The 19,282-nt window shown below is 45.4% G+C and overlaps 1 long non-coding RNA gene across 1 annotated transcript; it reads left to right on the forward strand.

The window, feature by feature from the left end:
- The first annotated feature begins 12,071 nt into the window (after window positions 1-12,071).
- Window positions 12,072-16,292, forward strand: LOC125943139 (uncharacterized). The gene is made up of 3 exons (XR_007465590.1): window positions 12,072-12,174; window positions 13,572-13,672; window positions 15,550-16,292. It is a non-coding gene; the product is annotated as an uncharacterized LOC125943139 (long non-coding RNA).
- Window positions 16,293-19,282: the final 2,990 nt, after the last annotated feature.

Genomic DNA, 19,282 nt, shown 5'->3' on the forward strand with positions numbered 1-19,282 from the left:
ATTTAAAACCAGTCTGAATCTCAGCTGCAGGCCCGCTCGCACATTCTTAACCCATGTTGAGACTTTGCTTGTCTCCAATGATGGTCCCCAAACATACTTTATTAGATTTCTTAATACTAGTTTGCTTTCTACTTTGTTGTGTATATTTACTACAGGTTACAAATAATGTACTAGTAAAGCAGGCGCCCGTGTGCTGCTTGAACCCAGGCATGGCAGAGGAATGCCATTGCCTCGGTACTTTTGCTAGCTTTTTTCATGAATATAGGTAGAAATTTGTTGGTAACATAGATTGAGTAGCTTCATTTATTTCGAGAAATAGTACCTATGTACAGTAAATACAGTATTTTTGTTTGCATGTATATGATGGCTGCGTGTGAATTACTGTGCAATAAAACTTTGAAACCATCAATCAAAGGTGTATTTTCTATTTAGGAACTGTCTGACAGCATAATAAAGCATGCTTGATGACGCCACTAGGGATCGTATTCTCGGAAAATCACATTCGGAGGTAGTTTCACTTTTGCGAGAATCGGCACTGCATGCCTGCGCACAAGCGTCGGGAAAATGCAAGAGCTTTCGTGGGCCGAGCCATGAACTCTCGCGAAAGTGAAACTATCGCTGAAAGTGATTGCCAGAGAATACTGCCGCAATCGCGGCCTGTCGGAACAGAATGTTCCGACAGGATTACAAACCGACAGGCTGAAACCGACAGGCTGACACCGACAGGCCGACACCGACAGGCGGACGCCGACAGGCTGACACCGACAGGCTGACACCGAGAGGCTGACAAGCCCACAGGCTTACAGGCCGACAGGCCAAAATAACATATAGCCGACAGCCTGTCGGATTTTTTGTCTGGGTCACGTCTTGCCTGGGAAAACTTTTTGAGCGAGTCATCCACACAAGACTTAGAAACTATATAGAAGACAATAACCTCTTGTCAAACTATATGTATGGCTTCAGGCCACACTTATCGACACAAGATGTATTCCTAAGACTGAAGGAAGAGGTATTGAGCCACATTCCAACAGGTAGTGAACATTTACTAGCGGCCCTAGACCTCAAAAGCGCATTCGATACCATCGCGCACGAATTAATATTGAAAGAACTTGAGAAAACTAGGTGCGGTGAAAAGACTTACAATTATATCAAATCTTTCTTGGGGAATAGAACTGCTACTATCGGCATAGGAGAAACCCGATCCGGCGCTTTCAATATGCCAAATAGGGGCACACCACAAGGTGCCATCCTCTCACCCCTACTGTTCAACTTGGGGATGAATAATTTAGCCCGTAGGCTGGAAAAGTGTCCAAATCTGCATTTTGCCCTTTATGCGGATGACATTACTCTTTGGGCGACAAAAGGCTCAATCGGAACAAAAGAACAAGTTCTTCAAAACGCCATAAACATAGTGCACGATTTCGCCACTGAGAACGGCATGAAATGTGCTCCTGAAAAATCAGAATGCATTACGGTGCACGGAAAATATTACAACAAAACTGAAAAGGCTGAACTGAAGCTTGGAGACTCGACACTTAAAGAATCCCGACAAGTGAGGATTTTAGGGCTGTGGATACAACACAATACTAGAGCAGACCATACCCTAAACACTCTAAAGAATTCAGTAAAACAAATCACGCGAATGATAGGAAGAATTACGCGGAACGGGAGAGGACTAAGCGAATCAGACACATTAAGACTAGTTCAAGCTTTTGCAATAAGCCGAATTACCTACAGCCTCCCGTATCACGAGCTTAACCGTAAAGAGACAGATCAGGCAGACATCCTAATACGCACGGCGTATAAGGCCGCCCTGGGTCTACCACTGGGGACATCCACGGAGAGACTCGAGGCTCTTGGGGTGTACAACACATTTGAAGAACTCAAAGCAATGACAATGGTCACACAACGAGAACGCCTGAATATGTCACAGGCGGGCAGGAGGGTCCTAGAAGAGCTGGGATACCCGATCAACCCACAATACTGCAGCAGCGAACTAGTGGACATATCGAGGGAGATGCGAGAAAAACTAAAGATCTCCCCCATCCCCCAAAAAATGAACCCAAAATATCATTCAGGCCAGCGTAATGCCCGAGCCAAACAATTAGAAAAACGATTCGGCAATAACCCCGACACAATATACACAGACGCAGCACAGAACATTAAGGGACACGTTATCGTGGCTGCTTCGGGACCCTCCGGTATTCCAAGAACCATAACAACAGCTTCAGTCCGCACAGCCTGCACCAGCACAGCGGGGGCGGCTGCAGTGGCCCTGGCAATAAAGACACGGGAGGGAGAAGACAGGCCCGCCTACGTCCTTACGGACTCTCAGGCGGCCTGCCGACTCTTCCTCCACGGAAGAATCCCTAGGATCGCCCTTAACATCTTGGGCGATCGACTAAGACAAGAACATCACATTGTATGGTGTCCGGGGCATGTTGGTGTCACTGGTAACACAGGGGCAGACGCTCTTGCTCGCGAGACTTCAATCCGAGCAAGGAATGACACCCCAATCGGAAATAACAATCAAATACTAGCATGCGATGTCTTAGAACATCAACGTCGTTCTCGCCAAGAACTCGCCGCGCCAAACCCGCAATTAACAGTGGAGGAGGTTCGGCTATACAGAAAAATCCAGACAAACACCTACCCACATCTGGGGCGATGGCATGCCATCTGGCCAACCAGATATGCCAGTCAATGCCCCTGGTGTGGGGGGAGGCCATCCTTGCCCCATGTGACATGGGAGTGCCAATCACGACCCCAAAATTCAAATTCACCCCGTTTAGCACAAAATTCCTTTAGGGAGCCTTGGGCAGCCATCCTCACCCGGACTGACCTGGAGACTCAATTGAGCTTCCTCGACCAGGCACGGCCTGTGGCGGTGGTCACTGGAGTCCTGGACTAAGGACCCACCCTCCGGCCCCCTTAACCCTATTTTTCCTAAATAAAGTTATTTCTCTCTCTCTCTCTTTGCCATTGGCCGGCTGCCTTAGATAACAATATGTCTTGCATCTGGATTTGCTGAAATTCTTTCGTAACAAACAATTCTAGCGTAAGAAGGTTTTCTGAATTCGGGCCCTGGTTCTTTTTCTTTCACTCAGTCGTAATTAAATTAAATTCTAGGGTCTTATGTGCCAAAACGTTGACCCGTTTATAAGGCCACCGTAGTGGGGAGCTCCGGATTAATTTATGATAATATGGGGATCTTTAACATTGACCCAATGATGGGTCGCACACGTTAATTGATGCCACGTGGACGCTTCAGCATTTCGCCCTCATCGAAATGCGGTTGCCTGGGCCGGGATTTGATCCCATGACCTCATGCTTAGGAGCGAACGCCATTGCCGCCAAGTCACCGCGGTAGGTTTCACTCAGTCTTGAGCAGCCTTTTTAAGTGGTGTGTAGATCAAAGGTGCTATGCTCTCCATCGCACTTCTCAACAGAACCACCAAGATAGCTCACGCGAACCCTCACGGGACGCGGACTCTATTTACTTAAACGTGCGTTCTGGTTAACGTGATGGACGTGCTTCGTCTTTTCTCTCTGTGTGTTTGGGTTTATTGCCGCAGTTCACGTGAAGAGAGGCGCCGTTTTTCTCAAATGGCAGGCAAAAGAGAATAAGACTCCACTGAGATGTTCCTCTCAGTCTGAATGACTGCGCGTGGCATGTTCCCACTCCTCCGCACCTCGGCAGCAGCAGGCTTGCCTTAACGAGCCGCTCGTTCTGGTCAGTATTATTATCTTATGCTAAGCGGGGAACGGGGAATGTTGTGCTGTTTCGCGGGCTTAACTAATTCATGCGCGAACACTCACGCGCCGCCCTCCCTGTCTACCAAAAGCTCCAGTCTGGAGCTACTCGCGAGGCGGTTTAACTTTTGTCTGTCTCGCCGTTTGCGTAACACGTGCTTTCGCCTACTTTGCTGTTTCGAACACATTCTCCTGTAGGCTCCTATTAGGAGGCTTGAACGCGTTGGGACGACTCCTTTCTGACTTTGCTGGACCTTTTATTTTACTAACGCGCGGCTTGACGCCGATTCAGTAGGAACTTGGATTTTGGGTACATTTGCATTTTGCCCAGGCAGGTTCGTTGTTAGCCAGAATAAGTGTTCCGTGCTATAGATTCTGACCGACCTTATTTGCCAGCCACGTTCGCCAAAGTTCACGTTGCCTGGCAGGCCAGAGTGGGCTGGTGCCCAGATTATTTGTATTCCCCTAGCTCGGTCTCCGTGGAAACCAGCCTGGAGGATTTTTTGCGCCTTTGTCGAGATGCGTCCTTTAGTGTAATTTAATATAGCGGTCTTGAAATCACTTATTATAATTTTATTTTTGGGAGAAGATGTCATTGCTAGTGCAATGGCGACCTCTTCTCCTACCTCTGGCGTTGTTGTTAGGATTGTGGCTGACGCAATTGCATGTCCTTGATTATTGACTACTGCCACTGCCATGGCGCATGACGCATGACGCATGATGCGCATGACGCGGCTCGAGGTTTCGCAGACCGAGACGACGTCACCAACACCAACACGGACGCATTCGCAATCCGCCGGTCGGGCAGAGATAGGCTGGTTTCCTTTAGGGAAATCATTGATCATTACAGACGAGCCAGGGCTAGATATCCGGCAGCACATTGTTCATTAAACAAGTGGCAATCAGGGGCTTGGCGGCTAATACAAACCAACACTTTCCCCAACCCCATTGCCTTCAGTCACTATCACCCAGATGTATACACAGACATATGTAAGCATTGTAACAACCAAGCAGATCTTCAACACATAGTCTGGGCATGCCCAAAGAAACGATATAACAATAACTGTTCAAAACCACAACAAACCAGTTTAATAATAAGAAATGAGGAGCAATGGGAGACCGCGTTGCTCAGCTCAGACCCGGATCTTCAAGCAAGAGTAGTCCAAATGGCTGAAGACGCCGCCGCGGCTCAGGGGCTGCCGGCCGCCGTCTAAAGGGGGGACGGGGGAGGCTTCTTGTCATTGCCCCCTCCTCTAACCACATTTTGGGCAAAATAAAGTTATTTCTCTCTCTCTCTCTTGCCAAAGTTTCTTTTTTTTTTCAGACAGCACATATGCTTTGCAGTGTTCAGGAGTGAAAACAACGCTTGCAATCTCGCAGGTTGGTCGACTTTGTCCTTTAACTGCATAACGATGGCTCGCCTTCTTTTAAAATTCATTCAAGTTGTACTGTTGACGAGAACTTCAACGAGAATATATTTTGTCTTTTTTATGCGAAAGCGTCAAATGGCCTATTCAGCGAAAAAGCCGGCGTCTGTCGGCTGTATCAGCGAAACGCCACCTAAACTCGCATTGCCATTGGCTGCGACGCCACGTCACGAGTGTGCCTCGACGAGTTTCCATTGGCTGCGCCGCCGTCCGCACCAGTTTGTGTCGCCGCAGCGCCGTCTTTTGCACTGGCGGGATCAAGTGTCATAACACTGATAATGACACCGGGCTGCGTGGCGATAAGCAAGCGGCACAGTGCTTACGCATACAACTCCCGGAGGTGTTTCTGTGTGAATTTTTTATTTCGTCGGGCCTGTCAGCAAGTGTAAGACGATATTTTCGTTTCATTCCAGAGTAGTTCCAGGAAGCGCAGCTAACAAATGCGTAGCCGTGTCAGGACTGCTTTTAGTTGGGGTAGTCCGCCAATTACACAGAAACAAACGTATCGTTATACGTATACGTATCGTTATACGATATCGATCGTTATACGTATACGATCGTTAAACGTTTAAACGTATCGTATAACGATACGTTTAAAAATGTCTCGGCTTTCCCGAAAGGACCAAAAGTGACAGAAATTTAATATTTACAGGAAATAGGGGCCACTTTATGGGTGACGTGCATCGAAACTTTTACGATTTTATGTTAACTATTTGCTTCAAAAATAACCATCAATTGTAGTCTTCTTTCAATTTTTCTGCTTTATACGAGGAGCGCAATTTCTATTCGTCCCGTTTTTTTCGGCGAAATATGCGAGGTACAGTGTTTATATTTCGTTGCAATGGGAAGTATGTTGTGAATGACCGATGATTAATGTTTAGACTGTGTAGGTTAATTACACACTTCACAGAAAGTAATTTATTGAAGCGTTCTACAGTGGCATGGTCTAATCTACCGCAATGTTTCCCACAGTCCTAAAGCAACTGTACAAGACACCAACTTCAAACTCGGTCAAAACAGACAAGATGTTAAGTTTATTGTGTGGTGAAGCGTGCATGTTCCTCACTTCGTTAAAAGCGTTTGCGATAATTACTGAACCCTCGCTTTCTTCCTTTTTTTATTGCGTGTATTGTTTATATGAGGTGTTCGTAGCAGGTTTCTCCTATATCTTCGGAGAACTAAACAAGGCATATTTTTTATATTTATTAAAATTAAAGGACACGCTATGGGTAATATGCAGGCAAAGTTCAAAATGTATACTCGAAAGCGGGCTCGAAAGCGTTGTATGTCTTTTACAATACTCTTGTGTCGGCTGGCGCTCAATAGATAAGAGCACACTGCGAAGTGCGCATGCGCCACTAAGTGTTAAAAGCAGAGCCCGCTCGCTAGCGGCCCCCTTTTCTTGCCCGAGCCACGAACCCGCAAGCATGGGTTAATAAACGTCTTTCACCCGGAACTTGTCTGATCCTTTCGGCACGTCTGGCGGAAAACGTAACAAATATGTTTCCCAGTGTCCCGATGGACATTTATGTTACACAAAGTATATATTTCGAGAAAGTAAAGCGCACGTTATTGGTAATGTATACCAAAACTCGCAAGTGCTTGGATTAACCATGGCCTGTGCAACCAATTACGTATGCAAGTGCTCCGGAGTCCTTATGGTTGACCACGGCCGCTGGATTAAAAAAAAGCCTCTTTTTTTATCCAGCGGCCGTGGGTTGACATTATCCATTGGCGTGAAATTTAGCAAGCAGCCCTGGCACAAGTACAAGTGTCACCAAGTTCAAACTTAGCAACACTGGCCAGACCACTATGAAAAATCTGTTTGCGAAGATAAATCATAAAGTAAGGTTACTGCAAGAAAGTTTGCAAGCAACTGTTGCAAAGTTTCACGCCGCCGTTATGAGCTACGTTTTATTGCGATAGCAAGTATATGGACACTCCAAGCGCATTTCTGACGTCACCATGGTGGTGCTTGTGGACGTGTTTGTGGACGTGTTTGTGGACGTGTTTGTGGACGTCGCTGTGAGCTTCCGTCCAAACACGGTCACATCGTCGCCACGCGCCGTACGCTGTATGTGCGAGTGAAAGCTTGCGAGGGTCAGCCGACGATTGCGGCTCAGTCCTCAATCTCGCGCGTGCGAGGGAGAAAGGCGAGGCGGAGGCGCGCGCTGCATGGAAGGGGGGGGGGGGGGGGTCTACAACGGCGGCGGCCGCGCAGGCGCCGTATCTGGAAAGCGATCTGCGACGTCAAAAACCCGCGCCCGCGCGGCCTTATCATCAAAGCGATCTGCGATGTGTGGACAAAGTGCAACTTATGACGGTAGCTTCGTATGCGCGCGCTGTGCTTTCGACGTTTAGTTCGCGTTGAAGCGAGAGATGGAACGGAGGTGAATTCACTTGCTGCTGCTGTCGCGCCTCCTCACTACAGCGTTTGGACAGCGAGCTTCCGCGGTCATCGAGCGAGATGTGCTCATGTCTACCTGTGCACGCGTTACACCGTGCTTGTTAGTTAGTAAGCGAATGTTTACAAGTTTACACGGCCGATGAAACTACTATCCTTAGTTCTTATAGTTGTCTACTAATTTGCTATTGCAATCGATGCTTCGCCTTTCGGGCAAAACTGCGACATTCTTTTTTCAATATGCTGAAATGGCTCGGCGTTGCTAAAAGTTTATATTTAATAGAAATAGTAGAAATCTTAAGTGCGATGTGTCGGAAATGTTAAAGTTTCTGGCCTAATTTGAAGAGTTACGAAAATGTCTTGAACCCCCCCCCCCCCTTTTTTTTTTCATGCGTTATATGACGCTTGCCTGATGAGCTCGGTGAACTAAACGAGGCACTTTGTTTATCTGGCTCTTTAGTAAGGACGAGATAATAGGTGGTGTGTCGGCGAAATTTAAAGTGGGTGGGTTAATTGCGGCTTTTGCAATAAATTACGTATTCAAGCATTCCGGAGCGATATGAGTGGTTTACAAGCGTGCCTGTTTCCCTGGCAGAACCACAAATGACAGCGAGATTACATTTAGTCAAAAGGAGGAAGAATTATGGCGAATGTTAGGGCGAAGAGAAAGGCGTGGGCATTTATTATGAAATGAAAAAAAAAAACATTCTTACGCATGTTTTTGAAAGCTTAATAGTGCCGTTATGAGCTATAGTATGCTTACCGATGCCCCGAGATAACTATACGTCACACCAAACAAAGCGCATTTTACGAAAAACGCAGAAGCGCGAGGTTAACCTCGTGCTTTGCAGAACTTTAAACGCCGCCAACATTACATCTAGTGCGAACTCGAGGAACATATATTCACCAGTATTTTCGCGAAGTAAAATGTGTGTGGATGAATTACTGCCCATGTAAAAATTTATCAAGTCTTCGGAAACAGTATATGCGGGCAAGAGATCAAACAAACCAGTCATATAGGGGAAACGTTAAGTATTTGATTTCATTACAAGTAATTGAAATCCTTATTGGAACTGCTCAAAATAACCATCTTCACCGGAATTTGGGTTGTGATCCTTCATGGTCGCACAAGTCTGTTTCCTTTTGTTTTCTCTCTTTCTGCATATGGCCGGTTCTACTACACTCTTAGTCAGCACGCCCGCGTTGCTGGACCCAATGGCTGTCGCGACGGCACAAGAACAACGGCAGATGCTTAGAGATCAGCGCGAATACACTGCTTCCTATTTGAAAAGGGAAGTCATGCGGTTTAGTCGGCGTCTTCAGTATGAATCAGTGCCTGCCAGAGTGCCACAAGTGGTGCGGCAGGCATTTTCTACGCGATTCCAACTGAAGGTGCCGTCTAAATGGCATGGCGTCCCTTTTCAAGCACGAAGTAGCGTATTCGCCCCGATAACTGATCATCTGCCTTCATTGTGTGAGACATCCGTTGGGTCCACCGTGGCACAGCCCTGCCGCAGTGAGTTCATACTGCCTCAGCGAGACCCCACGCGGCGGCCGGCAAATATGACTCAGAAAACGGGATTCGCACCCGCCGCCCGTCTCTGAGTCAGCGGAGTGACAACAGTGACACCTGGTTGTCACTGATGCTGCCGACAGGTATCGCATGCCCAGCTGCCCTCTCCTCTCGGTTGCAACTGGTGCCGTTTCATTGCGCTGATGGGCACGCGGGCCATCAGTCCTCGCATTCCGGTTAAGCGTGACAGCGGCACAACAGGCAGCTGCAGAGGGCCACTTTGCTTCCTGAAGTGTACAGTCCTTCGAGAGCTAGACTGCAAAAATGACGTGTGGCACATAATAATTTGTTGCGCCAATTTCTACATCGCTAATTTACTTTCTCTCTTCCTCTCACTCTAAATCTATTTCCCCTTCTCCTCTCACAACACACCAAACATTTTTACACCCTTAAGGGTGTTAAAATGGGTGTTTTCCGCATTTACACCCCATGCACACCCTTTTAGCACCCATTTTGTTAAAAACACCCTATCATAAGGGTGTATGCCACACATAAGTTCTGAAGTTGCTCAACAAAGGGTGTTTAATCGACGTCTGAAGGGTGTTAAATCGACGTCCGAAGGGTGTTGAACACAAGGATGCATGCATAAATCTGGCCATAAGAACGCGTATAGGTCCGCGCAATGAGCCACGTGTCTATGTATAGCATTTCTTGCTAAGATACTGATGTCACTGGTATGACGGGCTGTCCAAAACGCATTACCTTGAAAAGTACACACATTCACTTGCAATTTCATGAAAAATCATTAAATTTAGTGCTCACTGTGATACTACAGTGCAATTACACACTTTTAATACAAACTGCACTAGTTGAATGAAAACGCGCAAGCAACTTGCAAAATTTTGCAGGAATTTAGCGTCTTAATTAACAGCCCAAAAAAAGTGGCGAACCCCGGTGAGATGTCTTTTAAACGATTCGAGGTAGTAATTACACAGGCAGGCATAAAAATTAGGCTAATTCACTTCTCTACCAACGAAGTCAAACGATCCTGCTTAATTATTGAAGCCCATCATCGATATACTTCATAAACGGTTCTTCGAATGCCAAGAACTGATGCCGCTTATTGCTTCAGTGTAATGAATTCCGGACTATGGAAATATGGGAAACCGAAACATGTACTGCGGAAGAGCACAACTGTCACTCCTTTGGCAGACGCCCACGAGTGATTTGAATGCTTGCGCCTGACACGTGGCACGACCAATAATGTAGCGCTCTTATCGAGCCGCGATCTCGCTGAAACTTCATGCTTTGACCTGGCATGGTCTCCTTGATCGGACGCAGCCGGTATTTTGGTCGTACCTGTAGAAGCGCGCTGATCGGCTCGCTCACGGTCACGATTTGTGCGCTGCACTCACAGTCATGCAGTCCAGACATCGTCAAAAAAAAACAACAAAACAACGTAACGCTCGACACGAAACGTATTCGCAACTCCCAGCTCACCGGCACAGCTAGAGACCACAACGAAGTGGCAGCAATCAGGCGGCCACGCCAACAAGCAAACCTGTGAGAATAAACGGGCAGCGGCAGATAATTTTTATAGTTCGACTGAGTTCGGCGCAGCGCGATTTACGCGGCTGCGCCCTCCCGAATGAAAAGCGACCGGAACTGACGCTACGACGCTGCACCGTTGCCTAGACAACCCGGCGCGCGGCAGGGCGGGAAGGCGGAAGCTGCTTCGTCACCTCATTGGCTGTTGCTTCAAAAGATTGTCTCTTTTGTCGTTGTCCGCGTCTCGCGCTCTGGGAAATAATTTTAAACATGTGATTGGTTTTATGTGTGGTCTAATCAGAGACGTGGTCCGTGCGGTGTGTAATAATCGTGCCCCACCTAAACTAAAAGCCTTGGCACGCGCTGGAAGATGGATCCACGGAGGCGGATACGAGCAGTTGCAACGTGCCCGGTGTCGGCGGTCGGTATACTACTGTCAGTATCGAAAGTTTCAGGCAATTGTCCGTTCATTTGGTGTTTCTTTATTTGATTAAGTGTTATTGTTGGGTGTAGAAGGTATCTCATTGTGATCCCATAGCATAATTCACTAATGTAAGCGCAAAAGCAGTTGCACGCAATACAATGGCAAGATGGCTACCTCGACTGCCCCCGTGTGACAAACGTTTCTGTGGCCACGTCGGGCGTTGCGCGCCTGCGTAATCCCGCTTTGTTTCTGAGCGCTTGAACTATGGGAAATGTGGTGTTTTTGCGGGTTCAGCGCCGCTTATAACACAGTCGTTCGTTTATATCGCGTAGAAAAAGAAGTGACGGACTGGCTTCGCCTTTCTAAAGTACCGGTGCAATATTGGCTCTCCTTGGCACGCTCGCGTATTGCTGCTGCTGCTGCTTGCCGGACGCCTTCCTTCAGCGTGTTTTGGGCTATCTTTCTCTCTCCGTTTGTGTGTGTGTGAGCGCGCGCGTACATGTTTTGTAAGCGCTTTACGTGTGCGCGCGTGCGTGCGTCCGTGCGTTTTTTCTGAGCGCTTTGTATGTGCATGCGTGCATGTTTTTGAGTGTTTTGTATGTGTGAGTGCGCGCGCGTGCATTGCTGTATTGTGAGCGTTTTGCGTATGCGCGCGTGCTTGTATGCGGGTCTCTATGTGCTTGCGCGTGCGTGCGTTCGTGCGTGTTTTGTGAGCGCTTTGTATGTGCGCGCGTGCCTGTTGTGTGAGTGCCTTAAAGCGCATGTGTGCGTGCGCGCGCTCGCGTTGCTGCTTTGCGAACGTTTTGCGTGTGCGCGCGTGCTTGTATGCGAGTCTGTGTGCGCGCGCGTGTGTACGTCCGTGCGTGTTTTGTGAACGCTTTGTCTGTGTGCGTGCGTGCGCGCGCGCGTACGTGTTTTGTGAGCTTTTTGCGTGGGCGCGCGTGCTTGTGTGTGGGTGTGTATTGCATAAGGTCGGTAGTTTTACACGCAATACTCTTGAAAATTGGTGCAGCGGCTCTCCCCACCCTGAAAATCGAGTTTGGTGTCGAGCCACCCTGGAAGCCACCCTGGGATATATGGAGGCGCCGGAGGACCAGTGGTAGGTGTAAGTTTCCTCCCTTTTCCCTCCTCTACCCTGATGAATCAACTTCCTTGACTGTTATTGTGAAGTCAACGTTTCATCAACAGCATAAATACATGAATCAGAAACCCGGAAAGTGTGTTTTACGATTGCACTAATTTCAGTCGTGAAACGTGTACCTTGGTTTAGCCCACATTTCCTTGAAGTAGGAAACTGCTTTTGGAGGCGGCGGCGGGCGAAATGCTGCCGCCACTTTTCGCCCACACGAAAAACGTTTTGCCAACAAATGCAAAAACGCCCGTGTCCCGTGCATTGGGGGCACGTTGAAAAGCCCCTGGCGGTCAGAATCAATCCAGTCACCCGCTATCGCGTGCCCCTTAATCAAATTGTTGTTTTGACACGTAACACTGCCGAATTCAAGGAGACAACTGCTTAAATTGTGAATAGCTGGTTATTTGCGATGTTCCGCGTATGTAGCAATTGGTTTCAGCAGCTTTTAATCATTTGAAGATATGAAGTGCTAAGCTTTAGGTCACTCTAGGTGGTTCGCATGCCCTTCGAAAATTGTCCCCTATAGCCCAATTATAATTCGTAAAAATGGAATTTATAAGGCATGCCCTCGCACTCGAGAATGTGTTTGATTGAGCTGGAGGTTTAGATTGAGAAAGTTGCAGTGAGTCCCATATTTTTTTTATGCTTTATCAGTAGGAGTGTCAAAGTGTAAAAAAGCGTATGTGTGTGTAAATTGTGGAAAGCGAGTCATAGTGGTGCAGGTGTGCGTGTGTGTGTGTAAGACTTCGCTCCTCGAAAGGGCAGGACTTGAGTAAAGTGACCTGTTGAACAACACTTTGCAATGTGGTGAACATCGTTTAAATAATGGATTTGAGACCTGCAAGGAGTTGCGACATTCCAACGCATTCCTCTTGCATTTACCACGCAGTTGCCACTGAATTGTATGACTCACTGGTGCTGTTTGGCCAGAATTGGCAAGGAAACACAATAATTAATCAAATTTGCTTCATTCACACTATTTATAGCCAGCATAGTAGCACATGTCACTACTGTGATCGAGTAGAGATTTGCAATATGGCACTAAGATTAGTCACTGCATTCAACTTAGCCACTTTCGTAGCTGGTAATAAACTTAGAGAGCACTAAAAGAAATATTAAACAATGGAAATACTGCTGGCACAGCACTGGCAACAGTGTATGAGCAGGCAAGCGTAGATGTGTGTGGAAATTTCAATGCAATAAACTTTCACTGCAACATCTGTGGTATGAGTTTTTTTTCTCAGTAATCTGTACCGAGTCCATACTTTGATTTTTCTCTTGCCAACCAAAATCAGCTTTATTGCCAGTGATCTTGTCTCTCGTTCTGGTAGCATTTGTTTATGCGGAACTTAAAATATCATTTCTTGCAGGTCATCCAGATGACAGCCTCACAATTCCCAGCCTTTGTGCTCTCCATCAGAAACCCATCAGGGGCAAGCCACTTATGTTTGCCTTCAGACAAGACAACATTGTAAGTATAATAGGCGTGTAGTCTAATATTCTAAACCAAGTTTCCATTTAATACTGTGAGGCTCCTTTGGTAGCCTTAGGTTGATATTTTGTGCAGTTGTGTGTGCAGTTTTTATATATTGCCGATGGTACAGTGCACATTGCAGATATGACGACTCCGAAGTATATACTTGCAATTTCATCATTGCCTTTCATAATGAAGTTTTTCTTTTGTGCAAAGATATTCAGAGATTGGTGCATTTCAGCATCATATTCTGTATTGTGCATTCAGTGCTCATTTCAAGTTACCCTGCTCCTACCAATGTATTTGCGGGAAAGGAATATTTGTTTACCCTCTGCAATGCGCTTCTTATTTGCTCATTGCATCAAACTCCTCTACCTTTAATTCTCAAATAATTAACACAACATCAAAATTTCGGCTGTTCTTATTGTTTAGAAAACAGTATCAAAATCAATGTGCTTGATTGCTATATAGACTGCAAGGGAATTCAAGAAATTGCAAGAAACCGTGGCTTCTTATGGTAGTTGAAAACCTCTTTTCAGCAAACCATGTGCCTATTTCGTTTACTGAGAGCTGCTCATGAAATTCGTGAAAATGTTTGATTTAACACAGCCGTTACAGGAGAAGAGAAAAAAAAAGATTAACAGGAGCACTTTTCACGTGGATGCAATGCTTTTGTATATTCTCCAGGTGGAAGAATGTACATTTAGGAGAGAGAGTGACCTGGAATCAGAGAGGGTGAGGCGGGGAGCCAATTTGCAGCCATTGTGACTCGTGCATCTAATGGCAACACAGGATGAGAAATAGTTGTGGCACTGCAGTCTAGTAAATAGGTCAGCCCTTGAATAAACTCCCCCACAGTGAGGGGGAAACATAGGATATGTTATCCAATAAAAATGGGGCTTTTAGGAGACCGCAGGAAATTTTTGGCTCTAGTTGAGCAGCTACAATATGAAGGACCACGTAAATTGTAGGAAGCCAACAGAAACTGAGTAGAAAGAGGTACGTCACTGTTCAGAGCACGAAGTAGGAATTCGGACCATCAGGAAGGATTGTAAGTATAAATAAGGGAATAGTACTTGTCACTGTATTGCCTAGCTAACACATTGGAACAAGGGCAAAAAATAGTTGGCAGGACGTTCTATATTTTCCAGGGAAATGTGCTGAAACACTGATTCTTACTCAGTCAGTAAAGAAATATACAGTAAATATTATAATTAAGTATACAGAAAAGGCCTTATAGACTGCAGTGGAGAGTTGGAAATTGTTGCGCTAGATGCAAGTACTACTTTGCTACTGTAATGCAGGGCAGGTGAGAATGCAATTGAGGGTTTTTTCATTTTCGTCTGTTGTGCACTCTCTCTGCACAATAGTGCTCTTCGTCTCGTAGTGTATAAATGTTTTGTTAAAAACAATGTTTTTCTCATGCCTTGAGCATAGCAGTCTTATTGTGTCTTCTCCCATGAAGTCTTCTGCTTCAGTGCATCTGAAGTGTAATGCACAACTACATTGCAGATTTTATATTGTGAGTTTTATATTGCGGTCACATCCGTGCTCGTGGAGAAATTCCCATTGCTGAGAGATGTCGTTGGTAGAGTCTTGACATTTTATGCTCTTATTTTTCCATAGTGAAAAGGCTACTGTATATTCATTTTTGCTTCTATGCCATATTGTATTCACGATGACTTAGTGACACTATCACGGTTTCTAAATTTAAAAACTGAAAAATTTGCCTACGTTTCATTCGAAATGCCCAATTAAGCTGTGCCTTGTGTTCGGTCACAATAATTAGGAGTGTTGTTTTGAGAAGTTTGTTGCCTTATCAAATTCCCCGCAGTGTATAGGATCGTAATTCTGTTCTTATTTTGCTAATGCAGGAAGCAGGATTCCAGCACAGCCATCTCCTGCACTGATGGTCAAGATGCTCAGACAATGGAGTCCCTGTTCCTTGTGGTTAACCGTGAACAGTATTCTCGCTTTTATGAAAGCTAAAGGTGATTTCCTGCATAAATTACAATTTAGCAGCTCAAATGTGTACACTTTATTCTAATTTGAATCAACTAGTATATGCTGTTTAATACTTTTATACTGTTTGATACAATCATTTCTTGTTGGAGAATATTAAGCGTGATGTTCAACATTTATTTATGCATGACTGGCTGATGCATGATGGCCTGTGTTTAAAAAATGTGAACTCACACATTTGAAGCTTCATTCAGTAACCAGAGTATGGCTGATTTAATAGACATTATTTGCTCATTTATGTACTCATGCGCTACAAGACCTAATCTTCCATTATCGCACCAAGTACTAATAATTTAGAAATTGGCAATGTATATTAACTTCATCCGCATGTGGCCAGTAGAGTACCTTAATGAACAGTGGTTTGTTTTTATAAGGACCCCATTGATACGGCACTTCGCACCTAAACAGTAATAAATGTGGCATATTTAGGCTTTTGTCTTGCAGTAGAAAAAAAAAGCATTTTCAAGCAACATATTTTATAACAGACCATGCAGTGCCTTGGCATTACAAAATTTAAGGAAACCAGAAATGTAATTGGAAAATCTGCTACGCAGCATTTTGAGCTCTTAGAAGTCTATTTATATTTGAAAAAAAAATTATTTAGGGGGGAAAACATTTTCTTGCTCAAGGAACCTTGTTGAGGAACGAAAATTCATCTCGATGCTCCTGGATCAAACCTTATTTAAAGCAAGTTCATGTGTGAAACATACGTTGTTTCAGTATATCAAAAATATGGGCCAGTCAAGCTTTATATCGACTTTTCAAATCAGCTCTTCACAATGATTTGCCATGACATTGGTGTACAAAATAACCGGTGTGTTTCTTGTGTGCTTGCTCTGCATTTCATGTACTTCCCTAATTGACCTTTGCAAACCAAAAGTAGAATTTTTGTACCTGAAATTTAATATTGAAAATTTATTCTTTAAGTGGCACCAAACTCTGGCTGTTTTAGTGTTACCATATATACAGGTTGTTTCAGTTAACTTAAGCTAAACTTTAAATATATGCAAATGCTACGTAGCTGGACAGAACCAAGGTAATGTTTGCCGTCGCTTGGAGATACTCCGAATATTTTTTGTATTCCGCCTAATTAGATAATTAGACCTAATTGTTTATTCAACTTCTCAATTATAATAATTAGACGAAAAGTGTCAATGAGTAAATTGTAGAGCAACATGAGAAATTCCCTATACAGCTATCAGTTGCTCAATACGTGCAACATAAAATTGTTTTTCCGATCGTGAAAGAAGCCCGTGAATGCACGCAAAATTGTCGTCCGACTGGCTGCTCGAGACACTTTATGTGTATTCGCGGGCATCTTTCATGCTCGGAAAAACACTTTTGTGTTGCACGTATTGAGCAACAGAAAGCTGTATCGGTAGTTTCTCATGTTGCTCTATACAATTTTCTAATTGACACTTGTCATCTAATTAAAATAATTGAGAAGTTGGATAAACAATTAAGTCTAACTATCTAATTAGGCGGAATACAAAAAATAGTCTGAGTATCTCCAAGCGACAGCAAAGAACATTACCTTAGTTCTGTCCAGCTACGTAGCATTTGCATATTTTTAAAGTTTGTCCCAAGTTAACTAAAACACCCTGTATATAGGACAGATTTGATCAGTTATATTGAAAAAAACAAACAAACATATTTTTGTAGGAAATGTAAACTTTCATGTACTTACAGATGTATTTGGGGATTGCATGTTTTAGGTTGTTATATATGTATTATGTAGTTATGTATTCTAGCATGGAATAAATATATTTACTTTCCTTGAAAATGGAGTATGATATATGTCTTGCTGGTCTGTATTACATTTTATATGGATATGCAAATCGTAATAACCATTGATGTAGATATTGTGGAGATGGGTTTGCACAAGGCTTACCCTACGAGCGACGGTCAGGAAAGGGCACGACGCTCCTCCACTCCGCAACGCACAAAGGCGCTACGGCAGGGTCCGTCGACTCTCCGACACGGCGCAGAGAAGGCTCCGGAGTCAGATCGCCAGCAAACACGGGTTTATTCACCCAAGGTACAGCTCAGTGCTACAGTCACGGCGCTTACGGGCCAAGGCTCGCCGCAAGACCGATCGAGTACGCGCGCCCGCTGCGCTAGGGCTAACCGGGTAGCGGTCCGCCAAGCGCGATAACGAGGAGTCGCGAGAACAAAGGTCTCATGTAACCACCTCGTTGCGAGCCTGTGAGCCTCTGCCGCGGCGAGGAAGCGCTCAGCGGACGAGAGCTCGGGTGGAGAGGGTGCCTGGGGGCCGCCGCGCGGGAGGCCAATCAGGGCGCGTCCCGGTGACGTGTCTCGCGGGGCAAGTCCAATTCCGGGGGGGGGGGGGGAGAAGCACGGTTTGCGCGGGAAAGTAAGTCCGGCGCGCTAGCCGTGTCCGCCATGTTGCCGTTACGGCGGCGGTTCCCGGGGATCGAGCTAAGCGCCACGCGCGAGCTGGGGGACGAGGCGCGGGAAGGCACCTCGATCCCCACAATATACGCGCTCCGAAGTTATAGTTTGCTAGGTTGCATTTGTGCAGTGAATACAGGTTTGGCCCTGAATTACTAATATATATTGTGATCCACAAGTATAAATGTTGTGTATATGCCTATCGAGGCTTCAAGCTTGGCCATCAGACGCCGTGTTTGGTAGCTGAACTTGAACCTTCTGGCACACACGATTTATGCGTGGATCGCTCTATATAGTCGTAATTCAAGGCATGTATAGCTGAGCCTGCCTTCCGTATACTGTAGAAATAAAAGGGTGTACACCCTTTCAACACCTATCAAAATGGGTGTTAATGAGGACTAACACCCTAACACCCTTCATAATTTTTGCTGGACACCCTATCTCTAGGGTGCTATAATAGCACCCCAACTGTAGGGTGTAGGAAACAGCACCCTTAGGGTGTCCGTCTGGCGACAAACTGATTAACACTCTTAAGGGTGTTAAAATGTTTAGTGTGAAGGCTGCAAACCGGACTTATTTTTCCGATTAACCACCATGCTTTTACTCTGTTTCACTTTTTCTCTGTAAGGAAAGATCGTACTCGGCTTCCCAGGATGAGACGTTCAATAATCACGCTTCGTAGTCAAGTGCGGCAGATTAACAAAAAGCAATGGCGAGTGTTGTTCAAATGGTAGGCGTTTGCAGAACCCATTTTTTCGTAGGGTTTTATGTATTCATGAAAAAATGATTTGACTGCAGGAGCGGAAATAAGTTAGAATGGCATGGCTTTCGAGTCTTAACTCTTGAATTTTTCCGCAGCTATCTCAATAACCGAAAACAACTAGTTGCCATTGCAGATACCAAATCCGACGTTTCTGACTTTGTTACAGGTGCCCGACAGGGCTCAGTACTGGGGCCAATATTCTTTTCTTTATTTGTAAACGATCTTCCTGAAGCCGTAAACGACTTATCCGCTGTAATGTATGCCGACGACACTGTTTTACTTTGTGCGCTAGACTCCTTGGACAAAACATTGGACAAAGCACTGGAGCACTCTTATGGAACAACTTGACATTAGAAGTAAAACAAGCTAGAATTTTTTTATTGTCATTGAAATACCATTATCATTCCCTA

This window comes from Dermacentor silvarum, chromosome 2, assembly GCF_013339745.2.
Source record: "Dermacentor silvarum isolate Dsil-2018 chromosome 2, BIME_Dsil_1.4, whole genome shotgun sequence".
Lineage (NCBI taxonomy): Eukaryota > Metazoa > Arthropoda > Arachnida > Ixodida > Ixodidae > Dermacentor > Dermacentor silvarum.